Raw genomic sequence first — 6,557 nt, 5'->3', positions numbered from 1 at the left:
GTCCCATATGGTCCCCTGAGCACCACGAGGAGTAAGTCCTGAGCACAGAACCGGGAGTAACTCTGAACATGGGCGAATCTGACCTAAAAACAAAAAGAGAGAAAGAAAAATATTGAAGGTAGGAGGGAAGTGTGACCCCCTTAAGGAATTTCTTGCAGGTCACTGTCTCTGACATAGTGATTGTTAACCCCCTCAGCATCTTGGGTACCCCCTGTCTGATCATCTCGACGGTTCTGCTGTGGGTTTTTATTTTAGTTCTGTGTCAGAGTGTCTAGAATCAATCACATTCTTCCTCCAATTATTTAGTTTGGGTAGTGTATTTTTTTCTTCATCATAAACAAAAATAGTTTCAAGTTCCTCCTTCCAACCAACTTTAGCCCCAAAGTCCATGGCACCACAATGCATCATAATATTTCACCCAAAGGTGAGGAAGTCCTCAGGGGCTTAGCTGACCTGGCTCTGAAGTTTTCATCCCACTACTACCCAGAAGTCCAGCTATTGTTAAAGACCTCTTATTTCTTTTTCTTCCTTAACTCTGCTTTCTTCCCTAACCAGTGTCTTTTTCTCCCAAAACTGTTGTTTTATTTAAGCACCATGAATTACAAACTTATTCATACTTGAGTTTTTAACATACAATGTCCCATCACCAATCCCACCACCAGTGTCAACTTCCTGCCACCAGTGTTCCAAGATTCCCCTTTATATCCACCCATCCCCACCCCAACCCCAGCCTGCAACCATGGCAGGTACCTTCTAAATTTTGTTATTAAAACTTGATTTGTGCCTTCACTGTTCTTGATTCTGTGATTTGAATTGTTAGCTCTCTCGTTCCTTGATATCACCATTGCATCTTCGTGTATCTATTGAAATTTGACATGCTTACTCTTTATTCTTAATGTCTCTATCAACTTAAACAATCACCTGTATGTTGGGAAACAGTGTTTGGGGGGAGGGGTCAATGTTGTATTGAATAACTGACCCAGACTATGAGCTCTGTCAGGACTGCCTGGGAGACCCAAAAGTGTAGACATCCTTGTGTGTTTGTTTTTGTCTCCTTGTTTGTTCGTTTGTCTCATTCTTTGCGACTGATTCCCAGTGCACAGAAGGCTTTAGTGTGGGTAATGCCACATGCCCCACCTCCCACCAGCACTGAAATGGTGCCACTCTGCCCCACACACTAAACCACCAGGCCCCTACCATGAGGCCTAGTATTGCTGGGAGTGAGTCCAGGTCCTGGCACACTGCTGGCCCCTATATAAAAAAAACAGGTGTATATTTTAATGAAGAGGGGGAACAGAAAATAAAATAACTGTTACAAATTCTGTTAATTATCTGTTAAGGTCTTAGAAAGGAATGAGCTAGTGCCTGCGAAGATCAGAGTCCTGAGTAGGACTGGGAGAAGGATAAACCTTCCTTAGTGTTTATGCTATTCTCTATGTTCTCTGTTCCCCTAAATTTTTTTCTGGTTTGGGTTTTTTTGTTTGTTTGGTTGGTTTTGTTTTGGGGTCACATATGGCCATGTTCAGGGGTAACTCCTGGCTGTGCAGCCACAAAACAAAATGAAAATTGGCACCAAAAAAAAAAAACTGGATAAAAAATATTCAGATCATTTGCTTTTCTCGCTAATGAGAATAGTCTTCCGTCTGATGTTTAAATTAATTTATCTTCAGCTTTCAGATTTCAGTATAGTAACACCTCTTCATTGAGGATCTGCTGGCCATCCTAACTAATCCCCCCCCCTTTATGTCCACTAGCAGAGACCCTCAAAAACACACTACAAGCCAACAAAGATGAGTTTATCTCTACTTAAGGCAGCAAATGAGACCGCATGCTTTGGCAAAACACGGGCCATCTCTTTAAGAAAGCCTTACAGAAGGTTGGCTCAGGTTGTGAACTGGTGTTCAAGAGGGTTTGCTCAAGATAGGGAGGGGTTAGGAAGCAGGATTTACTCCACAGTCCATTATCTTGCTGAATCTACGTAAGAGGGAGGAGAGGGCGGGGCTAGGGCTGCAGTTAGTAAGGAAGGAACGTTTACTTCTACTCTAGGAAAAGGGACTATTTGGTCATTTTTGTGATGTGCACAGTGTACTTGGTTGTCGATACTCAGACAGAGGAACAAAGTAGTCTTTGTTTCAGGCATGGTCTCAGAGTGACCTTATCTCATGTCTGTGTACGGTAGAATTGTTACATTAGACAAGGGAACAATGCAAGCTAGCTGTGCCAGCTCCAGCTGACTTTTTCTTTCCCATTTCATCTCATAATTCTGTTTAAACTTCTTACCCTATCAATAAATATTTAAGGTGCATTTTTAAATGTGTATGATCTGTCCTCATTTGCATACATATATACATATGCATTATCTGCTTTATTCTCTGATGGGAATGTTCATCTCTCAGATCTTCAAATGACGACACACACACAGAGTGAGGGTGTACCATTGTTTATTGTCGTGTCCCCCAACATCCAAAGCAACCCCAATCTATGGTCAATAAATATTAGTTGAAAGGACATCTAAGTTGATACCGCCTCTTGTGGAGATTCGAGAGAAGGTAGGTTTGTGAAGGGATCAGAAGCAACACCTGGAGCATGTGCCTAATGGTGCACCCATTGCCCATTACCTTTGGGGGTGCCTGGCTATCCTATGATCAGGTATCTGATGTGAGAGGCTAACTTCAGCACAAAGGCTTCAAATTCTAACTGGAGTCCCATGAGATTGCAAAATGTTAAGATCTGAGTTTCTCTGTGTAGAAAAGTTCAGGAGATATACAATTTCTTACAAACATAATTTCTTACTAATTTGGATGGCTAGTAATGTCAGGAAGTAGGCCTGAAAAACCCAAACAAACGTGATTTTAAAAAAAATTTTTTTTTCAGACAGTGGTCATCATAAAAATTATCTTCTCAGGTCAGAGAGCTAGTCCAGGAGTTAAGGGCTTGCCTTGCACAAACCCAGTTTGATCCCCAGAGCTGCATATGGTCTCCAGAATCCTATCAGGAGTGACCTCTGAGCACAGAGCTAGGAATAAGCCCTGAGCACTGCTGAGTTGGCCCTGAAATGAAACCAGAACAAAATAAAGAAACTACCTTCTGGGAGATTTCATTTTATTATTATTGTTGTCTTTTTGGTTTTGGTTTTGGTTTTGGTTTGGTTTGTTTTTTGGACAACATCCAGTATTGCTCAGGTCTTACTCCCTGCTTTGCATTCCTGGCAGGCTCAGGGGACCTTATGGTGTTCTGGGGAATCAAACCTGAGTTGGTTGGTTGCAAGGCATCATCTTACTTGCTCTAAGTCCCTGTTTGCTCTAGTCCCTGTTTTCTTTTGTTTTGTTTTTGCACAACACTGGCAGTTCTCGGTGCTTACTCCTGGCTCTAAGCTCAGTGTTCACTTCTGGTGAGACTGAGGTTGTGTGGCCAGAGATTGCAATATGTATTGCAAGGTAAGCACCCTGCCCACTGTACTCTTTCTTCAACCGTGCAGATTTTATTTTAATGCCCAATTCTAAAATTGTCCTCATATGAAAAGAATGCAAAAAGACATGCCTACTTTCCTCTCATTAAAATACTGAGGTAGGGACCAGAGATGCAACCTGGAAGTAGAGTGTCTCCCACACACATCTTATGTCCTAGGTTTGGTTCCCAAGCTCCTCACTCATACACAGAGACACACAAAGTTGTTGGATTTGTTTTTGTTTTTGTTTTGCTTTGCTTTTCGGGCCACACCCAGTGATACTCAGGGGTTACTCCTGGCTCTGCCTTCAGTAATCACTCCTGGCAGTGCTTGAAGGACCATATGGGATCCCAGGGACTGAACTCGTGTTGGCCATGTGCAAGGCAAATGCTCTACCTGCTGTACTATCGCTCCGACCCCCACACAAAGTATTAAGGTGTTTTCTGAAATCATTAGAAGCTTTCCAAAGAAATATTTCTAGTAAATATAATTTCTATTGCAGTTAAAGACAATCAGTGACAATTTTTTATTATCATCTTGAAAATGTTTAACTGGGGACTGGAGTGATAGTACAGTGAGGAGGGCATTTGCCTTGCACGCAGCCAACCCAGGTTCAATCTCTGGCATCCCATATGATCCCCTGAGCAACTCCAGGAGTAATTCCTGAGTGCAGAGTCAGGAGTAACCACTGAGCATCACCAGCTGTGACCCGAAAAGCAAAGAAGCAGAAGCAAAAAAAAAAAAAAAAAAGTTTAACCACTTTTTGAAAGCTAGAAAAATATATCTAGGACATGCTAATGATGATTTCTGTTTATATATGCCATTTGCATGATTTTTGGACCACACCTGCCAGGCCTTTAGGGCTACTTAACCTGCTCAGTGCTGGTTACTTCAGGCAGTGCTGGGGATCAAACCTGAGCCTCCCAAACGTAGCCTCCTCTTTTTTGAGTTATTTCCCTAGGCCTCAACTCTTGTATTTAATGCCTTAGAATATTTTTTCTTACAAAGCTAACTGGACAGTTACTGGTTTAGTTGACTTTAATTTTTTTATTAGGAACTGTTTTGTCCGATGTACGAGGAATTATTGTGGTTTATTTCCAAGAAGACTAATAAAGTGTAAAGAAAAAGACATAAAAGTATGTCCTAAGTGCAAAGGGTAAGATGCTTGCTTTGCACATAGCTGGCCCTGGTATTCCATATGGTCCCCAAGCACCGCCAGGATTGATCCCTGAGAGAAAAGCCAGGAGTAACCCTTTGAGCACCACCAGACATGGCCCTAAATAAGATTTATTTTCAACTACATTTGTTTTATTATTGTTTCTTTTTTTGCTTTTTGGGTCACACCCAGTGATGCTGCTCAGGGATTACTCCTGGCTCTGCACTCAGGAATTACTTCTGGTGGTGCTTGGGGGACCATATGGGATGCCGGGGATTGAATCCATATCAACTGTGTGCAAGGCAATCACTCTACCCAATGTATTATCATTCCAGCCTCTCAACTATGTTTAACACACTGAATAATACTACTTAACTTGCACAGAAAATGCTCAAAATTCTTAGCTTTGGGTTGGTACTGTTCAGCATCATTTTATGATATTGGTATAGTAAACATTTAAGTCACAACATGCATATAGTTTCCTTATATACTTTGGTGGTGCTACGGAGCCCAGATGCTTAGGTACAAATGCTGACTTGCACATGACTAGCTTTATGACTGAAATAACTCTGTGCTTCAATTTCCTTGTCTATAAATATAATGATTGCATCTAGGAACATGAAAAGTATGCTATCTAATCTGTATAAATACCTAGTATATTGTCAGAGATAGTTATCATTGAATAAATATTATTTTATCATGATTACATTATAATACATTGCAACATTACTATAATTTGAGCACAGCATTTACAGAGCTTTATAACATTTCCATAATGCCCCATACAAAAAGCAATATGAAGTTTGATTATACAACTTAGTTCCTATTTTTCACTACTCGTGTGGAATTTCCATAATGGTTTCTGGAGCTAGGGTTGTTGTTAGTAGGTGCACTGAGGGACTCCTGCCTAAACACTACATCTCTACTGTGTGTGGAAACAGAAAATCTACTTTTTCTAAGTGTGTGTGTAAACCAATTTTTCTTTGACCTGTATGGGCTGGAGCGATAGCACAGTGGTAGGGCGTTCACCATTCATGCAGCCGACCCGTGTTCGATTCCTCCACCCCTCTCAGAGAGCCAGGCAAACTACCAAGAGTATCGCACCCGCATGGCAGACCCTGGCAAGCTACCCGTGGCGTATTGGATATGCCAAAATCAGTAACAATAAGTTTCTCAATGAGAGACATTACTGGTGCCCGCTTGAGCAAATCGATGAGCAACGGGGTGACGGTTATCTGTATGGGTTATCTAAAGTGATCTCACCAGCAGTGAGTAGCTCAGTTTAACCACCTTTGTACAATGCCAAGAAAATCTCTCTGTCAATGTACTCATTCTTATATCCATCCACTCTCCTTCCCTCCAGCTGTTTTACAATTCAGCACCACTCTCTTCTATGTACACAGCCCAGTGTGCAGGGATTTGGGTCCTAACAAAATAGCAGAGAGGTTAATGACATGCACTTTGAAAGTGAACTACTTAATTCATGTCCTGATTCACCTACTGGCTGTGTCAACTTGGACATGTTATTTAACTACTTCGAGTATGTTTCCTCACTTATAGAATAAAATGTGAATGTCGATTTTGAGACTAGTCTAGAAATTAAATTATTAAGGATCTAACATGTCTATTGACTTATAGTAAATTTTCAACAACTAGAGACAATACAGAGAACAGATAGGTGGTTTTCAGTGGGGAGGCGGGCAGGGGAGGGGGATGAGTAAAAAGGTGAAGGGAGACAATGGAATGGTGATAATGTAGAGTATAGATGTTGAATTATAATGATGTACACTTAAAACTCGTAACTGTGCTCGCTTCGGCAGCACATATACTAAAATTGGAACGATACAGAGAAGATTAGCATGGCCCCTGCGCAAGGATGACACGCAAATTCGTGAAGTGTTCCATATTTTAAAAAAAAAAAACTCGTAACTCTATAAGCCAATTAAAAACATA

At 41.2% G+C, this 6,557-nt stretch overlaps 1 non-coding gene across 1 annotated transcript; it reads left to right on the top strand.

Annotated features, from left to right (window-relative positions):
* The first annotated feature begins 6,408 nt into the window (after positions 1-6,408).
* Positions 6,409-6,515, top strand: LOC129402770 (U6 spliceosomal RNA). The gene has a single exon (XR_008628814.1). It is a non-coding gene; the product is annotated as a U6 spliceosomal RNA (small nuclear RNA).
* The last annotated feature ends 42 nt before the right edge of the window (positions 6,516-6,557 follow it).

Source organism: Sorex araneus, chromosome 2, assembly GCF_027595985.1.
Source record: "Sorex araneus isolate mSorAra2 chromosome 2, mSorAra2.pri, whole genome shotgun sequence".
Lineage (NCBI taxonomy): Eukaryota > Metazoa > Chordata > Mammalia > Eulipotyphla > Soricidae > Sorex > Sorex araneus.
The sequence above is the reverse complement of the archived record's forward strand: the minus strand, read 5'-3'. Positions and strand labels throughout refer to the sequence as shown.